The sequence below is a fragment of the Phyllobates terribilis genome, unplaced genomic scaffold, assembly GCF_046119375.1.
Source record: "Phyllobates terribilis strain yellow unplaced genomic scaffold, ASM4611937v1 Scaffold_1__5_contigs__length_1240528914, whole genome shotgun sequence".
Taxonomy (NCBI): domain Eukaryota; kingdom Metazoa; phylum Chordata; class Amphibia; order Anura; family Dendrobatidae; genus Phyllobates; species Phyllobates terribilis.
In genome coordinates, this window is record NW_027362761.1 from 364,972,827 (window position 1) to 364,992,599 (window position 19,773).

Consider the following 19,773-nt stretch of genomic DNA (forward strand, 5'->3'; position numbering starts at 1 on the left):
ATGATTGTGTTTAATTAGAGGCAATATGGCCCAGAATTTATTTTATACTGCGATGTACTGTTTGACTGTATATGAAGATGATACATGTGCATACATACATATACATGTCTGAGAACACAAGACATCCCATTTAAAGAGCCCCACTGCTGTTTCTTAATTAGACTCATTCCTGACCAAAAGTTTTGAGAATGACAAAAATTGGTGTTTTCACAACGTTGCAGACTCAGTATTTTTAAATCTTTTAGTCTGATTTTTATATGGTTACTGAAGTACAAATATCAGCATTTCATTAGTATTTAAGTTTTAATTGACAAATACATCAGGTTTATGTAAAGACTCAGTATTTACAGTGTTGACTCATATTTTTCAAAACGTCTGCATTTCGCCCTGAAATGTTGGATATCGACTTGTGGGTCAAATTCTGACTGATGGCAACCCATTCTTGTCTAATCAGTGCATGTTTTGTTCTTCCACAAACTTTTTGAGGATTGGCTGCAGGGGAGTTTCCGGACCATGAAATAAAATTTCAGTATTTTTGTTCGCCAAGCCATTTAGTTATCACTTCCGTATTGTGACATGGTCTCCATCATGCTGGAAAAAGCATTGTTCATTCCCAAGTTGCTCCTGAATTACTGAGCAAAGTTTCTCTTGGAGGATGTTTAGATACCGTTCTTTATTCATGGCATTGTTCTAACGCAAAATTGTGAGTGAGCCCACCCTCTTGGATGAAAAGTAAGAAAGAGGCTTTTATCACTACAAAGATTGTACTGCAGAGGACTGGGGTAAAGTTGTTTTCTACAATGAGTCCTGTGTTATGCCCACAGTAAAGCGACCATTCATGTGTGGAGTAGCTTTTCATCCAAGGAGGTAAAATTACAAATGTAACCAACCTCAGTTGGGAGACTGACTTAAAGCCTCTGGTTGTGAAATGTCCTGGAAGGATTTATTCCTGGGCATTGGACTCTTAGTTAAATAGCATAAAAGATAACATAAAATAAGAAATATGTTTAGAAACAAGGTGTGCAGAGCCAGGGTAAAATATGTACCCTGGCTCTGGATCCTGATAAGACTATTGTCATGATTCCACCACTTATTGTATCTTTGAAGAAGTGAGGGACGGTTCAGCTGTCCAATCTCGGGCAAGGGCGTGCTGAGCTGTCGATATTGTGATTGATGGCTCAGCCATCCAATCTGGGGCTCGGGCGTGCTGAGCTGTCAGCGTTGTGAGTGACAGTCCAGCTGTCCAATCAGAGCCAGCGTGAGCTGGGTTTCCTTTGGGTGTCTCCTGTCCTGAGTTATTACCTGGCTACTAAGCTGGCTGTATCTGATTACTGACAGTTGTAGCTTAGCTCAAGTGGTGTGTGTTTGCTCTGAGTTCTTATATTCTGATCTTTGTTGCCAGACCTCGGATTTGACTTTGACCATCTGTATGCCTAGCCCCTTTGTCATGATCCACTACCTTCCTTGAATTCTGATCTCGGATCATAGCCTGATTATGCCTCAGTCTTTCGCCTTAGTTTACGACGAGCTCTCTTGGTATCTGATCGTGAGTAGTGACTAGTGTCACAATTATAGAGGCTATCTGCTGCATTTGAAGTCACCAGTATTATAAATGGTACAAGGGTCTCTTTTACAACTTTGGGGGTCCAGAAGGACCCCAATTGAAATTCACTTTCTGAAATTAAATGTAAAAGTTATTTGGTGTCAAGAAAATATTGTTTTGATGGCATAAAAGGGAACTGTTCTCAAACTATGTAAGAATATATTCATCTTATAGGATCAGCTGGGAGTAGGTATGGCACTGGTGAAGCCATGGCAGATAGAATTAGCTGTTAGTGCGCAGCGGCATCCCAGCTAAGTGAAAGGGTGAATTGTAAAGACATAAAACCATTTACTGCCAATTCTAACTGTATATAACAACAATTATTGTCAAAATTATTGTCACAATTCATTTGTTAGAGACGATAACTGGGCAGTGGAAATGCAGGGAAATATTAATGGCGCATGTAACTTTTTTGTTGATCAATTATGCTGGTGTAAAAACTATTGTTATTGGCAAAATAATCATTAAATAAAAAGCTTATAGTGAGACCTTGCTAGAGAAAATGATGCAGGGAGAAATATCTTGTTTACTGGCTGCATGAGTCTCCCCGCATTGATATTCTAACAGTAATAAAAGTAATTCTCCGTACTGATTTTTAAACCCCAAATATTTATCAGTGGCCCCAGAAAACGAATAGGAGATCTCAAAACTTTAGAAGAACCGAATTGACTAGTAATGGAAGATTCCTGGCCCGCATGTTTAGTATTTTTAAAGGCTGCTGTAATATTGTGTCAGTTTCTGAGTTAGATCCCTCTGTTTAGAAGCAGCTTTGCCCAGGATACACCAGGTTATAAGCAGTTAAATGTAAATAAGCTTCAGTTTTTTTTTTCCTATGTGGTAGGTTGCATATACACTCTACCTTGCCTGAGGGAAGCAGCAAGGAGATATGACGAGGTGCTGATAGCAGTGGTCAGGTTTTCTTCACTAGAAAATCCTTATGTCAGAAAAATGGAATATTTAATCATAAGGCAGGCAATGAAATCGGTGATTTCTGACTCCCAGGAAGATTATCTTGGCTGTCATAAGCTAATCATATATCTGTGGCAGAAACTATGAATTGCAGTTGACTTTGTGACCCTAGATAACTGTCAATTCTGCAGCACGAATTTCGGATCTCAATGTATTATACCTACAGTGTACATGTTGATCTATATATCCATGGAGAAATATTATAAAAATGTTTTTATTGGAATTTTATGTGATATACCAACACAAGGTAGCGAGTATTTGTGAATTGTAAACGAAATGATACATGGTTTTCTTATTATTTTAAAAATATAAACCTGAAAATTGTGACATGAATTTGTATTTCGCCCCCCTGAGTCAATACTTTGTAGGACCACCTTTTGCTGCAATTGCTACTGCAAGTCTTTTGCGGTATGTCTCTGCCAGCTTTGTAGCTTTTCTTCTTTGCAAACTATCTGTCGCTCAGTGAAATTGGATATAGAGCATCTGTGAACAGCAATTTTCTTGTCTTGCCGCAGATTCTCGATGGGATTTAGATCTGGAATTTGATTGGACCATTCAAGCACATGAATATGCGAAACCATTCCATTATAGCTCTGGCAGTATGTTTAGGGTCATTGTTCTACTGGAAGGTGAACCTACACCCTAGTCTCAAGTCTTTTGCAGCCTCTAACAGGTTTTCCTCTAGGATTGCCTTCTATTTACCATATTCCCATCATCTCTGACCAGCTTCTTTGTCCTTAGCAAAGAAAACATCCCCACAGCATGTTTGACTGTGGGGATGGTGTTTTCAGGGTGAGGTGCAGTGTTAGCTTTCAGCCACACATAGTGTTTGCATTTAATTAAACTTTGGTCACATCTTACCAGAGCACCTTCTTCCACATGCTAGCTGTGTCCCCAGCATAGCTTTTTGCAAAGTGTATTTTCTTATGGCTTGCTTTCCAAAACGTCTTTCTTCTCGCCACTTTTTCATAAAGGCCAGATTTGTGGAATATACGACTAATAGTTGTCCTGTGGACACATTCTCCCACCTGAGCTGTGGATCTCTGCAGCTCCTCCAGAGTGACCATGGTGAGCAATTACGGTCACTGCTCACAGCACTGAGAGCGGTGGTTGTAAGCACACCCTGGCATTGACTGACAGTGGGCTCAGTGGTGCATCAGTACAGAGCTGGCTGTCAGTCAGTGCCTGACTGTTCTTACAGCCACCACTCTCAGTGCTGTGAGTGGTGACTTTAATTGCACTGGCGCAATGTTTGACTGAAAGCTGGTGACTCCCAGGAGAAATAAAGTTAATTTTCTCCTGGGTGCCACACTTTCAGCGGCCAGGCTGTGGTATTGGACCTGACAAATTCCCTAAGAATTTGGTGAAAGTGCTGCTATCAATAATACAAGACCCTTTTATTGTATGTAACAAATGCATCCATTAATAAAGGTGTATTTCACAATAAGGGTTATATATACATTAATAAAGCAGTGTTCTAGTCCATAAAACACAAAAGTAATAGATATTATTGTCTATTATTTAAGCAGCACAGTGGAAACTTTTCACAATTCATAAAAGTCCTCCAGTTGCAGCCATCTCTGCAGGCACAACATTGAAATCATTTTCACAAGGACAGAAAGCAATATACATCAAGGAAATCAATATTATTAAAATAAAGGACACAACACTAGTTAAAATGAAATGCAATATGAGTATGCCTTCCACGTTCATTATTTGAGGATGTATAAGAAAAAAAAAATCAATAGATTTTTTTTAGATCAAGTTATTTCAAATAAATACAACAAGAGCAGTGCAAATACAGGTTGAATGGAGAAGAACACATTTATAATTCATTGCATAAATATAGAATTGTGTATATGAGACATACATTCTGGAAATAACTGTGTAAACATATTTCTCCGGAGTACAAGGCAACGTAACCTCTTACCTTCCCTATGATGGATTAAAACTACACTTCTTAGTGTTCTCAACTTAAGCCCCTGTCCACATTATGGACTGTAAGCTCCAAATTTATAACAATGGAATAGAAAAGGCATGCGAGCCTTCTGTAGTAGTCACACTGCAAGGCTTCTACAATATCTATATGCCGCCATAATAGGGCATATGGACAGTGGCTTTCTTCGTAAAACAGCATAAAGAACATGACACTAGGGTTCTTTTTAGGAATGTTCTGCATAAGGATGTAGAACGACGTAAGGGGTGATTATAATATTACTCTACACTTGGTAGATACAAGGAAGAAACTGAAAGTTGTATGTTCAGAAAAGTGGTGTATGTTGTATGTTCAGAAAGTGGTGTTGCAAATTACATGAGATATACATTATATGGATAAAAGTATTGGGGCGTATGTCTTAATTATTGAATTCAGATTTTTTATTCAGACCAGCTGACACAGGCGTATAAAATCCAGCCTTCACCATGCAATCTACCTTTACTAATATTTGTAACAGAATGGTTTGCTGTAAAGATCTCACTGATACCAGTGTAGTCCAATAAGGGCCCTCTCACATTAGCGTTTAACAAATAGCTCCGATGTTGCTCCTGAAAAGTTGGACTAGTGGAATCTGCATGGTTCAACGTATGTCATGCGAGTGCTGTGCGAGTGTGCGATTTCTTCCTCACCTAGCATCCGTATGACATCCGTATGACAAGCGAATGTAATGCGTTTTAAACATCATCTTTTACATTCTGAAATTCTCTATGTAATTTAAAGCTACTTTTCAAACTAAATAATAAAGCAATCTTATATATAGATATGGATAGCTAGAATAGATAGAATAGATAGATATTGTAAGATGACCACTGGACAGGTCTTTGAAGGGAGATATGTATCACCGAGGTTAGTAGCTTCGCTGATGTAAACCATGGAAAAGCATGTTCCATCACACGTAGTGCTGAGAGGGTTAATAGGGCATATCAGGGCTGGTTTTTAGAGCAGTCATAAGAGATGGGAGGGAATGGCTGATCACATATCCCCACCCCAGGGCGTGCCTCTCGTAAATAAAATGGAGACTGAGTGTCTCATTCAGTGTCTGTGGGTGGAGGTGTGGAGACCTCCAGCGTGTCTGTGTTAAAGGACACTGACTGTGAGCAGGCAAACCCGCAGTGCTGTATGGACTGTTTATTTTTCTGCTTTGTTACTTTGTGCCGGACAAGGCTGTGTTTTGTTTACTTTGAAAGTGCGATTTATGAAGTCTGAATAAACCTGCCTTGGACATTTTAAAGAAACCGACAGCTGTGCCTATATCTAAAGCAGCTGAGTGAGTACCAAACCCTACAATATATAGAATACATATATACACTGCTCAAAAAAATAAAGGGAACACTTAAACAACACAATGTAACTCCAAGTCAATAACACTTCTGTGAAATCTACCTGTCCAGTTATGAAGCAACACTGATTGTGAATAAATTTCTCCTGCTGTAGTGCAAATGGAACAGACAACTGGTAGAAATGATAGGCAATTAGCAAGATACCCCGTATAAAGGAGAGGTTCTGCAGGTGGTGACCACAGACCATTTTTCTGTTCTCATCCTTTTTGGCTGTTGTTTTAGTCACTTTTCATTTTGCCATCGCTCTCACCCCTAGAGGTACAGTAGCATGAGGCGATGTCTACAGTACAACCCACAGAAGTTGCTCAGGTAGTGCAGTTCATCCTGGATGGCACATCAGTGCGAGCTGTGGCAAGAAGGGTAGCTGTGTCTGTCAGCACAGTGTCCAGAGCATGGAGCAGATACCAGGAGATGTGGAGGGAACCATAGGAGGGCAACAACCCAGCAACAGGACCGTTATATCCTCCTTTGTGCAAGGAGGAACAGGAGGATCTCTGCCAGAGCCCTGCAAAATGACCTCCAGCAGGCCACAAATGTGCATGTGTCAGCGCAAACGGTTAGAAACCGACTCCATGAGGGTGGTATGAGGGCCCGATGTCCACAGCTGGGGGTTGTGCTCACAGCTCAACACCATGCAGGACACTTGGCATTTGCCACAGAACACCAGGATTGGCAAAGTCGCCACTGGCGCCCTGTGCTCTTCACAGATGAAAGTAGGTTCACACTGAGCACATGTGACAGACGTGACAGAGTCTGGAGACGCCGTGGAGAGCGATCTGCTGCCTGCAACATCCTTCAGCATAACCGGTTTGGCAGTGGGTCAGTAATGGTGTGGGGTGGCATTTCTTTGGAGGCCGCACAGCCCTCCATGTGCTCGCCAGAGGTAGCCTGACTGCCATTAGGTACCGAGATGAGATCCTCAGAACCCTTGTGAGACCATATGCTGGTGCGGTTGGCCCTGGGTTCCTCCTAATGCAGGACAATGCCAACTTTTTTTTTCCCCCGGGACAAAGGTTACGGAAAAATTGAAACGGGCAAAAAACAGTGCCCACCTAGCCTGACGAGCATTCAAACATTTAGCTGCATCCAAATAAATCAAATTCTTATGATCAGTGAAAACCTGTATAGGATGTCGAGCCCCCTCCAAATGTCGCCAATGCTCGAACGCGAGTTTAATAGCTAACAACTCATGATTCCAAACATCATAGTTGAGCTCTGTCTCAGAAAATTTTTTTGAAAAGAAAGCACAGGGATGCACCCCATCCTCACCCTCCTGGGACAGAACTGCACCTACGCCTATAGATGAGGCATCCACCTCAACCAAAAATGGCTTGGTCTCATCCGCCTGGATAAGAACAGGAGCAAAGCTGAACCTCTACTTGAGATACTCAAAAGCTTCAATAGCCTCAGTGGACCATTGGACTGTATTAGCACCCTTCTTGGTGAGATCAGTAATGGGTTTAGCGATGACAGAGAAATTCTTTATGAATTTCCTGTAATAATTGGCAAACCCCAAAAACCTCTGTACGGACTTCAAACCCTCAGGCCTCGGCCACTCCAGCACAGCCTGAACTTTCACTGGGTCCATCTCAAAACCATCACAAGAGACAAAGTAACCCAAAAAACTAATTTTCTGTACAGCAAACTGACACTTCTCCAATTTAGCAAAGAGTGTGTTATCTCTCAGAATCTGAAGAACTTTGCGGACTCTCTGCCAATGAGATTCAAGATCCGATGAATAAATCAAAATATAATCCAGATAAACAATAACACTCCTACCGATCAAGGGTCTCAGAGTGTCATTGATGAAATTTTGAAAAAATGCAGGGGCGTTAGTAAGCCCAAAGGCATCACCAAACACTCAAAATGTCCTTCCGGGGTGTTAAAAGCTGTCTTCCATTCATCTCCGTCCTTCACCCGCAGCAAATTATATGCCCCACGAAGGTCAATCTTAGAAAACCATTTAGCTCCGGTCAATTGGTTAAACAAATCCGGAATAAGTGGTAACGGGTAAGGATTGCGCACAGTGATCTTATTAATCTCCCGAAAATCCAGACATGGCCTAAGACCCCCATCCTTCTTTTTGACAAAAAAGAACCCAATCTCCACAGGAGACTTAGAGGGTCTTATGTGACCCGCAGCTAAACTAGTCTGAAGGTACTCCTTCAAAGCCTCCCTCTCGGGAATTGTCAGATTAAACAACCGACTCTTAGGGAGTTTAGCATCAGGGACGAAGTCAATAGCGCAGTCGTAATCTCTGTGAGGTCGTAAAGCTTTCGACTCCACCTCCGAAAAAACCCTCCAAAAATCCTGAATGGGTTCCGGTAACTCCCTCTTCACAACAGCCGCAATGTGAACATTACAACACTTACCATAACACCACTGACCCTAGGATCTTATGGAACCAGACGACCAGTCCAGCAAAGGATTATGCACTTTTAACCAGGGCAACCCCAGGACGACCGGGGAAGGCAACTTAGCAAGTACAAATAAGTCAATCTGCTCCTGATGTTCCATATTCATAGTAAGCGGAAACCCAGTGACCTTTCAAAGAATGCTCCCATGCTCCAGGGGAGTATTATCAATCGCCACCACAGGAAAAGGAGACGACAAAGGTTCAGAATCAAACTTATACTTTACAAGAAATTGTTGATCAATCAAATTAAGTGCAGAACCACAATCCACCATAACCTGAAACTCAATCAAACGATCCTGACAGGTGGTATTACCAGGAAAATACACCCCAGCAGAACGTAAAAAAGCAATGCGAACGGGAGTGATATTTCAACTGACCATTTTTTTTTCTTTCCTTAAGTGAACCTCACATTGCTTTAAAAAATGATCAGCCTTACCACAATACAAGCAAAGTCCCTCAGAGAACCTCCTGTCCCTCTCCTTAGAACGGGATGACATTGCCCCGACCTGCATAGGTTCCCCAGTGTCGGCAGGAATATCGTGAGAAACAGAATCCAGCAATACAGGAAACTTCTCCTCATTCTGTCTAGCCCTCAACCTTCTATCCACACGGATAGCCAGCTGCATGGCAACTTGCAGAGTATCAGGTGCAAGGAATGCAATGAGCAAATCTTTAACCCTTTCACTCAAGCCTGCCAGAAACTGAAACTTGAGTGCAGGGTCGTTCCACCTGACCTCTGCAGACCATCGTCTGAACAGGGTGCAATAACTTTCAGCATCAAGAGAACCCTGTTTGAGACGTCTGAGCTCTGCCTCAGCTGATGTAACCCGATCAGGATCATCATATAGCAAACCCATGGCATCAAAAAATGTCTCCATAGAACTCAAACAATGATCATCAGGAGACAAGGAAAACACCCAGATTTGAGGTTCCTTACGCAATAGAGACATAATAATTCCTACACACTGTAGTTCACTACCAGAAGACCTAGGTCTGAGCCGAAAATACAACAAACAAGCATTTTTAAATGAAAAAAAAAATCCTGTCGTTTCCCTGAGAAACACTCAGGTAATCCTACCTTAGGTTCTTCATAGCGTTCTGCAGGGTATTTACTCACGTACTGCTGAAGATCGGCAACCTCCAGAGTCAACCCTTGCAAGCGTTGAGCAAGCTGCCGGATAGTAACCATACTGAAGAAACGCGGCTGGACATACTGTTATGTTCTGCAACTTAGAACTAAGGAATAGGAGGGAAAAGCTGTTCCTGCACTGAGACTCAGCTTAACCCTACGCTGGGGTGGGTGCCCTATTCCTTATGAATAGCCCCACCGAAACTCCTGCACTGAACTCAAACGAAGACCTGTAGGACAGGGAAAGGGGTCCCTAAAAGATCTAAGAGCTGGGAGCAAAAGCAGGAGACCTCCTAACAGAAAAGTTAGTTTCAGAAACGAAAATTAAAGGAAACAAAACTGGTGGAACAAGAAGTCCCAGGATAACAATAGTCCAAAGCAAGAAGAACTAAACAAGGCTACTTAGCCAGAGCACGAGCGTTACAACACTGATGTCCAGCGGGGGATGGGAGCCAGGTGCTGAGTAATAAAGAGTGCAGAGATCATGTGACCAAGAAACGCAGCACCAGAGAAAAAGACTAGAAGCCAGCAAACCACAACAAGATGGCCGATAGTAAAACAAAATAGATTCTAACAAAAGGCACTAAAGGGTGCTAGTTTTGTTATATGTAGGGGGCTTGTGATATTAAATTTCTACATGACATCTATCTATTCTATCTATCTATCTCTCTTCCTGATATCTTGGCTGATTTTTTTCGACTTTCCCATGATGCTACACAAAGAAGAAGTGTGTTTCAGGTGTGCATTAAAATACATCCACAGGTGTGTCTCTAATTAACTTAGATGTTCCCAAAAAACATCAGAAGCTTCCAAACACATGACATCATCATATGGGCAGTCCAGAATTGTTTAAAGGAATCATAATCTTAGTGTATGTAAACTTTTGACATTGCAGTAAATAATAAAAAAGCCTTAAAACATTCTCTCTCTCTCTCATTATTCTGGCATTTGGCAAATATAAAAAATGATGGTAATCCTAATTGATTTAAAACGGGAAAGGTTTATTCTGATTTCATGTCAGATATTGAGAAAAACATGCATATGTCTTTTTATATAGTGTATGAAAACTTCTGGTTTCAACTGTATCTATTCTATCTATCTATATCTCTATTCTATCTATTCTACACCGTGCAATTTTTTTTCTCACACCCATTTGCATTGGCGAGTGCGATCCGATTCTCGCATCCAATCGCAACATGCTGCGATTTTTTTCCTCAGTCCGATTCAAGCAGATGAGCACTGACTCATTTAATAACATTGGTCAGAGTGCAATGCGATGTTTTCTCACATTGCACTCCTCTGTATTATACGCCAGTGTGAGCAGGCCCTAATAGTAAGTCACTGGTGTATCAAGTCAGTTTATGAAATTTCTTCCCTCTTATATATGCCACAATCAACTGTGAGAGGTAGCAAGACCACTGTGTGCTGAAGAGCCTAGTACATAAAATTTTCTAATACCCTGCTGACTCAATAACTGTAGAGTTCAAACCTCTGTTATTAAGATAAGCACAAAAACTGTGCCCTAGGAACTTTGTGGAATGGATTCAATGGCCGAGTGTAGAACGAGCAAGAAAGCTTGTAAAAGAACTACAACATGACGTTTCAAGGATGGAGCGAGACTGCCATCTACTGGCAAGAGACAGTCAAGCGGAACCAAAATATACGAGGGAAGTTGCAGAGAGGGCAGATTCAGATGCTGGACCCGATCAGGTGACTTCCAGGGTGACTTCCAGGAAGGAGTTCAGAGAGATAAGAGGCCAGCGCGCCAAACCTGAGGGGTCTTTGGCACCAAGCAGCAGAGAGGAGCAGACATGCTCCCTGCGTCCTGAGAAACCCCGCGTGACAGGCCAAATCCAGAGGCCTGAGAGGTGCTCCAGCCGGGCACCGGTAAAAGAGCTCCGGATCCCTCACAGTTGTGACCCGAGTGCTGTGCCTGCTGAGGATACTAGGAACCTGATCGCGGTGCTGAGTGAGTTCGCGGAACCCGACGTCGGCCGCCGACAGACGAGGCCTGGACCCCCCTATCCAAGGCTCGAGAGACTGCCTCCAACGGCCAAGCAGAGAGGAGCTGCATACGTGAGCAGGGCCGTCACTTCCACTGCTCACCCACGGTACCGGGGACAATTGGGATTAAGTACTCAGGTTGGGAGGGGAACGGTTGGGGCTAAAGTAGCACAACGTGATTTAATTGAATTTATCCGGAAAGAGACTCACGGCCTAGCGGGAATAACCGGTTACCCCCGCTAGGGCCAAATTCACGGTTAAAGAACTTGTGTGGTGTCTCTCATGCTTGAGGGCATCACCTTACTTTAAGAGACTGCGCCTTATTTTAAGAGACTGCGCCTTACTTTAAGAGACTGCGCCTTACTTTGAGAAATTTTGTATTTTTCTGATATTTCAAACCACTGTTCATTACCCTTGTTGCTAATCCCTTGTTTCAGTATACCTGTTGTATAAAACTGTTTACAAACATCTCTGACTGTTCTTGCCTTGTGTCTATGTGCGTTGCATTCCGGCACCTGCATTACACGAGCACACATGGTTGGATGAGTTTGGTTTAGAAGAACTTGACTGACATTGCTGGAGTTCTGACAACAACCCCACACTGAAATTGTGTGCATTATTTTTTGGAAACAGGAATGATCGTATAAAACTATTTAAAACTATTGGTCAGGTGAAATAATTTATCACATGAGTGTATCTCTTACTATTATGATAACTGAAATTACACAGATTACACTATGAAATGAAAGGCTAGATATTCTTGAATGTTGGACTTTTAATGAGTGAAGTTAGAGCATACAGTTTGAGATGGCAGTGAAGGATATGTATCCACACTTTGACGTTGTTTCATTATAATTAATCTCTGGAAATAAATCTGGAAAAATATTTGTAAAGATCTGAAAATGTCCAGGGTTGCCTGAAAAAAAGTGATATAACTTTCTCAGCATGAACAATTATGAGAGAACTGAATAAAATAAGCTGCATTGTAGTTTCCAGAAAACAAGTAATTTCTGCGCAAATGCCATAAAATGGTCCTTTACATTATGACAAACAGAACCAACAGAGAACTTAAATCTTGTAGAACAAAATTATTCAGAGTGATACCAAATTTAGATTTATAGTCACCACCAAAATCATAATGTTTGGGAAGAAGTCAACAAAGGCTATAAAGGTCTGCACACCTGCCCTACTGCAAAGCTTACAGGTGGATCTTTGTTGCAACTTATTAGGCATATTAGAGAAGAAATTGCATTCATCATCCAGGAAACTGCCTAAAGGGGACATTTGGACTTTCTATCATGACAATAATCAGAAACATAAATTCAAGGGGGCTGCAGGAGAAGAAAGTAAATGATTAAAAGTGAGGCTGCTAGTGCATGCCAATATCAGCAAACTCCAATAGTTAGTAAGCTAGCAACTAGCTATAGACAGGGACAAAACAACCACGGTCACAGAGGATGTGACCGCAACCTGGCTGATGCGGGTGAGGGGTCCGCTGATGCTAGCACCAACCTCAACTGTATGTTCTTCCTCAGATGCACATTCAGCTGAAGTGAATTGGGGTGCAGAGACATGTCAGGTCCCTGCGTAGCAATACATGCTGCCGGCCAATCAGAGGCCAGCAGCTGGCTTCAGCTTGCATATGATTTGGTGACACATGGAAGTGACGTCATGCGCTCCCGTCGCTTGCACACTGAAGTCAGCTGCCGGCTTCAGAAGATGATGCCGCACGGCGAGGGAGAGGGTGGGAGGTGAGTAGAATTGTTTATTTTTTCAACCAACCAGTGTCTCAGGAGCTACATGAGGTATTCAACTCCATCTGTCAGCTCTAGAATAAGAGCCAAGTTAAGTGGTCTCATCTTTATTAGACTTCTTAATATTTATTAAAATTAATCTTTGATAGACTCAATATTGAAACTTCAAAACCAAGAAGGAAAAATAATGGACGTATGGAAATCACAGGATGGATAGACGTGTCATTAGCCTGACGTCCAGATCCAGATGTTCCCTTGACCTCACACCAACGCTCTCAAATTCTATCATGATGCAGAACAAAACAGCAATGGAGGCTGGAATTGACATCTATCCTCGTCAGTCCTACTTTTGTCTTAGATGGAATTATAGCTGGAGATTGGATGGGATACCATGTGGACAGTGTCAAGAAGGGGTGTGAGGTGGCATAATCTACTTTAGTCTTCATTCTAGGTACACCAACAGCATTACATCGGAGAAATGGCTGTGCTAAAGATTCCACAACTGGAATAAAAGTGTACAAGGAGCAGTTTTTCAACATGACAATGCCATGTTGCTCATTATATTGTGAACAGCCTGCATGGCCTAAATGTGCTACCATGACCTGCAGTGACGCCGGACTTGTCTCCCCTCAAGCACAACTAGGACTTCATTAGTCGGCAATTGCAAAGGTTACTGCCAGCAGCAGATCTTGCTGAAACGTGTGCCTAAGTGCATTCAGCATAGCAGAACATTCCTCAGATAACCATTAATAACCTCACTGATAGCACCCAAGGTCTGTAAGTGCATATATTTCTGTGTGTGGCATTCATACTCAATACTGAATAAAACGAGATGTTTTGAAAATTTTGTTTCCATTTTTTCATCATTTTCAAATGATTATTATGTCTATCAATCCTGTGAACTGCATAATTCCACAACTTTTTCTTCTTTGTGTTTCAATTTCAATGTATTAAAATTGCACCAACTTGTAAACCAAATCATTTTGAAGATTATATTATATAAGAGAATTGTTAAGAGGGTTTTTCCAACATTTTAGAAAAATTGTCGACACGGAAGAAATGGTATAAAAAGACCTTAATTGTTTCAAACCTCGCCGATCTCTTTTTAGTTACTGCACTACTGGGTTGCTGTCCATGTACTGGTCTCAGTTTGTTCCCTACAAAAATTATGTGCTGTCCATGTGCATATGAACACCGCAGTCAATCACTGGCCAAGGACGTATATATAGTACGTCATGGCTGCAGGAAATAAGCAGAAAATACGTATTTTTTTACCATTTCTTCTTCGTGGCCAATCTTCTTAAAATACTAGAAAGCCTCTTTCATGATCTAGTTTTATACAAATATGATAGCAATAAAATATAATCATTACTCTATGAATGTATCCCTATATACGATGAAGAGTTAAATAGTGAAATTTTTGTTTGCCTCCTAACTTTAGAAATTAACTATACACTCCCCTATGTTTCGTACTGTATTTTCTGATTGAACGTCTTACACCACGTGATATATGTAGACGAGCACTTAAGTCTTTAATGCATCTAGTAGTTTAAGTAGTTAATCCTTTTTGAAAGTCCATTTATATATATTGAGGTTTTAGGTACTGAGACAGATCAATCACTCACTTGATCTCATAGATTATACTTCCAGAGTCTGATATACTAAGCAACATTAATTTGACACAAATTAGAAAGGAATATGCATTTCTTGACTTGTGACAATGTTACTTCAGCATATAGGCTCAAGCAGTGCACTTTGGAAACAGTTTCCTCTAACTATTAAGGTATTAAGTAGAGATGCTGTCTAATGGGAATGTGTTCTGCCAGCTCCATTACTCAATCCAACTTCCAATAAAGAAGAAGAGATTTAGGGAAGACTAATGGCTGCCAATCAATCAATAAAATGTGTCTAACCACAGATGTCTTTTATACACTCCTATATACTATATCATCATATTCAGACCAGTACTGAGGGTCATGTGAATATGCTAAATGGGTTAGATGAAGACAAATATGAAGGTTGTATCCCAAATATTGACTTTTTCTAAACAAAGTGACATCAGGACCATTTCTACTGTACTAATCAGCATATATCTGATTAGCCTTTTTTGCACTATTTTATTTTTAATGAAACATGTGTTAAGGTGGATCTGTCACCAAATTTCACAGTACAAACTGTACACATTATTAACCAGGTTCCTTAGACATGATAAGGATGGCATACTTGTATCGATGTTACAATGGCTATATCATCTTTTAACATTTTAAACTCACTCTCTTCACACCTAGCTTGATTAACAGCTCCTCAGTGTCCCTCCTCCCTGCTGCTACTGAGTTCTCACACTACTCAGTACAAGCTGCAGCTTTCAAAGACTTGGTGAGCAGAGACTGAATAGACTGGGATTAATGAGCTTTTTTACTCTGTAGCTGGACTAGTTTATACAGCTATTGTGATGTGAATTGTCAAAGTTAGTCCAAACTCAACAGGTCTATGAGATGACTTTAAGTAGTTCAAGACCGGGGCATTTTCCCCCTTTCATGAGCAAGCACATTTTTTTTTTCTATACATGCAATTTTAAGAGTTATGATGTTTGTTTTTTTTGCTCACTTTAATTTTTTCTCCCATTTTTTCATGATACGTGGAACTTAATTTCTATATAATTGTTAAATTCAAATTTATTATTTTTTTGTAATATCAAGGGCTCAACACCCTTATCCCACCTTCTTTCCCATACAAGGTTTTAAAGGGAACCTGTCACCAGGTTTTTCCTATATAAAGTAGGGTCAGCACCTGTAAGTCCTATGTGACAGTATTCTAGAATGCTGTATATATGTCCCTGATGCACTCTCCATAAAACAAAAAATAGCTTTTATTATACTCAACTATGGGTTGGTCCGGTCCGATGGGCGTAACTTTCTTGATCAGGCGCCTCCTCTCTACTTCCTTCGTGTGGATGATGTGTTCTTCGTTATCCACAGCAAAGAGTGTTCTCAGCATCACACTCCTGTGCAGGCGCACTGTCAAGGGCAGAGCAAAGTGTTGTAGTGCGCATGTACCAGCGCTATCTGGCCTTTCCCCGAGAATGTGCATTACAGTACTTTGCTTTGCCCTTTGCAGGGCAGAGAGAAGTGCCCCTGCGCAGGAGCGTGATGTCCAGGACACTCAGTGAATCACGTGGAATTAGTGATGAGAGAGCATATTCTCAAGTACTCGGTACTCGCCCGAGCATCTCAGTACTCGAGATGCTCGGAGCTCGCCGAGTACTTGCGAGATGCTCGGGCGGATGCTCGGGTCCCTTTCCTGCATGTTTGGCACTCTTTAGAGCGCCAATCAACATGCAAGAATTGCCTGCCACTCATTGTAATGCCGCAGCCATGGTGGTTGTGGCATTACAGTGATTGGCTGGCCGCACAGCGTCATCAGGTCTATATCAGACCTGGCGCCGCCGTGCTCGTTACAGTCACTCCGGAATCAGGCAGAGTAGGGAGAGGTGCTGCTGAGCTAGGGAGAGATTTGCTTGTGTATTAGGTAGTGTAGGGAGAAAAACCGTACATTAGACATATCCATCTTAACAAACAGTCCTTCTGAGGACTAATCCATCTGCAGAGATATCAGGCAGGCAGTGTATATAGGCAGGCAGTGTACATAGCAGACTGCAGTGCATATAGCACAAGAGGCTCCATTCCAGTTCTGCCTTCTGCTGCTGTTAGATATTTCTAGACAAAGGCCCAGGTCTCAGGGGCCAGGAACACTTCTTTTTTGGATCTTAATCCTCATTATTTGCTTAACAAGCAATCCAGAGAACACCGCATTTCTGCGCCATTTGCTTGTTGGCACTGCAGAATACAGCCAGGTCCTTTCCATATTACAGCGCTAAAAATCCAGCTATTTAAAACTGTGTTTTCTCCGTCACACGGATCATATATACAGTACAGACCAAAAGTTTGGACACACCTTCTCATTTAAAGATTTTTCTGTATTTTCATGACTTTGAAAATTGTACATTCACACTGAAGGCATCAAAACTATTAATTAACACATGTGGAATTATATACTTAACAAAAAAAGTGTGAAACAACTGAAAATATGTCTTATATTCTAGGTTCTTCAAAGTAGCCACTTTTTGCTTTGATGACTGCTTTTACGGCTTTGCACACTCTTGGCATTCTCTTGATGAGCTTCAAGAGGTAGTCACCGGAAATGGTTTTCACTTCACAGGAGTGCCCTGTCAGGTTTAATAACTGAGATTTCTTGCCTTATAAATGGGGTTGGGACCATCAGTTGTGTTGTGCAGAAGTCTGGTGGATACACAGCTGATAGTCCTACTGAATAGACTGTTAGAATTTGTATTATGGCAAGAAAAAAGCAGCTAAGCAAAGAAAAACGAGTGGCCATCATTACTTTAAGAAATGAAGGTCAGTCAGTCCGAAAAATTGGGAAAACTTTGAAAGTGTCCCCAAGTGCAGTTGCAAAAACCATTAAGCGCTACAATGAAACTGGCTCACATGAGGACCGCCCCAGGAAAGGAAGACCAAGAGTCACCTCTGCTTCTGAGGATAAGTTTATCCGAGTCACCAGCCTCAGAAATCGCAGGTTGACAGCAGCTCAGATTAGAGACCAGGTCAATGCCACATAGAGATCTAGCAGCAGACACATCTCTACAACATCTGTTAAGCGGAGACTTTGTGCAGCAGGCCTTCATGGTAAAATAGCTGCTAGGAAACCACTGCTAAGGACAGGCAACAAGCAGAAGAGACTTGTTTGGGCTAAAGAACACAAGGAATGGACATTAGACCAGTGGAAATCTGTGCTTTGGTCTGATGAGTTCAAATTTGAGATCTTTGGTTCCAACCACAATGTCTTTGTGCAACGCAGAAAAGGTGAATGGATGGACTCTACATGCCTGGTTCCCACCATGAAGCATGGAGGAGGAGGTGTGATGGTGTGGGGGTGCTTTGCTGGTGACACTGTTGGGGATTTATTCAAAATTGAAGGCATACTGAACCAGCATGGCTACCACTGCATCTTGCAGCGGCATGCTATTCCATCCGGTAGGCGTTTAGTTGGACCATGATTTATTTTTCAACAGGACAATGACTCCAAACACACCTCCAGGCTGTGTAAGGGCTATTTTACCAAGAAGGAGATTGATGGGGTGCTACGCCAGATGACCTGGCCTCCACAGTCACCAGACCTGAACCAAATCGAGATGGTTTGGGGTGAGCTGGACCGCAGAGTGAAGGCAAAAGGGCCAACAAGTGCTAAGCATCTCTGGGAACTCCTTCAAGATTGTTGGAAGACCATTTCCGGTGACTACCTCTTGAAGCTCATCAAGAGAATGCCAAGAGTGTGCAAAACAGTCATCAAAGCAAAAGGTGGCTACTTTGAAGAATTTAGAATATAAGACATATTTTCAGTTGTTTCACACTTTTTTTGTTAAGTATATAATTCCACATGTGTTAATTCATAGTTTTGATGCCTTCAGTGTGAATGTACAATTTTCATAGTCATGAAAATACAGAAAAATCTTTAAATGAGAAGGTGTGTCCAAACTTTTGGTCTGTACTGTACGTTTTCAGAAAATACTGCCATTTCTGGCCTTCATTAAAAATGTGTTTCAGTGTGTCAGTGAAGCAATTGACACCAGTTTGTTGTTCAAAATAGTTACCTACAGGCCAGGTATTTAAAACAGTGTTTTCTCCGTCACACGGATCACATATACATTTTCAGAAAATACTGCCATTTTTGGCCTCCATTCAAATTTTTTTTCACTGTGTCAGCGAAGTTTTTGACACCGGATTGCTGTTCAAAATAGCTACCTACAGGCCAGGTATTTAAAACTGTGGTTTCTCCGTCACACCGATCACATATAAGTTCGCTCCAAACTCAGTCATTTGTAGTGAGCGTGGAAGATATTGTCCTCCATTTAAAATGGGCAAGGCACGTGGCAAGGAATGGGGAACTGGACGTGATGGTGATGGTGCATGCAGAGGCCAAGGACAAGGCCGTGGGCAAGCTGAAATTGGGCCACAACAAACACCCACATCTTCTCGCCCGACCTTCCTGTCCCAATTCATAGGGGACAGCAGCACACCACTATTGAACCCAGAGCAGTGTCAAAAGGTTGTTGGTTGGCTAGAGGATAATGCTTCCAGTCACTTAGCCACCACCACCACCCTGTCTTCCACATGGTCAAGTCTCAGTAGCCGTGAGTCTGGACCGCATATTCCTCACCCTGATCCTCCTTCCTCCCACCATGCCGAGTACCCAGAGACAACTGATCCCACACTTGGACACTCTGAAGAGCTGTTCACTTTTCCATTTATAGATTCGGGCCTCTCGCCCGGTCCACCTGAAATGGGGCAAGAGGAGATCGCATGTAGCGATGCCCAAATATTTGAGCAGCCACGGTCACACGAAGGCGACGGGAAAGTGTCACAAGAGGTGGACGATGATGAGACACAATTGCCAGAAAGTCAGGAGGAGGAACAGGGTGCGGAAGTGGAAGACGAGGTGGTGGACGATATAGTAACTGACCCAACCTGGCAGGAGGACATGCAGA

At 42.0% G+C, this 19,773-nt stretch overlaps 1 protein-coding gene across 3 annotated transcripts in view; it reads right to left on the reverse strand.

Annotated features, from left to right (window-relative positions):
- The window catches only part of CUX2 (cut like homeobox 2), a 642,716-nt gene that overhangs the window by 357,301 nt on the left and 265,642 nt on the right, over nucleotides 1–19,773 (reverse strand). The window lies entirely within an intron of this gene.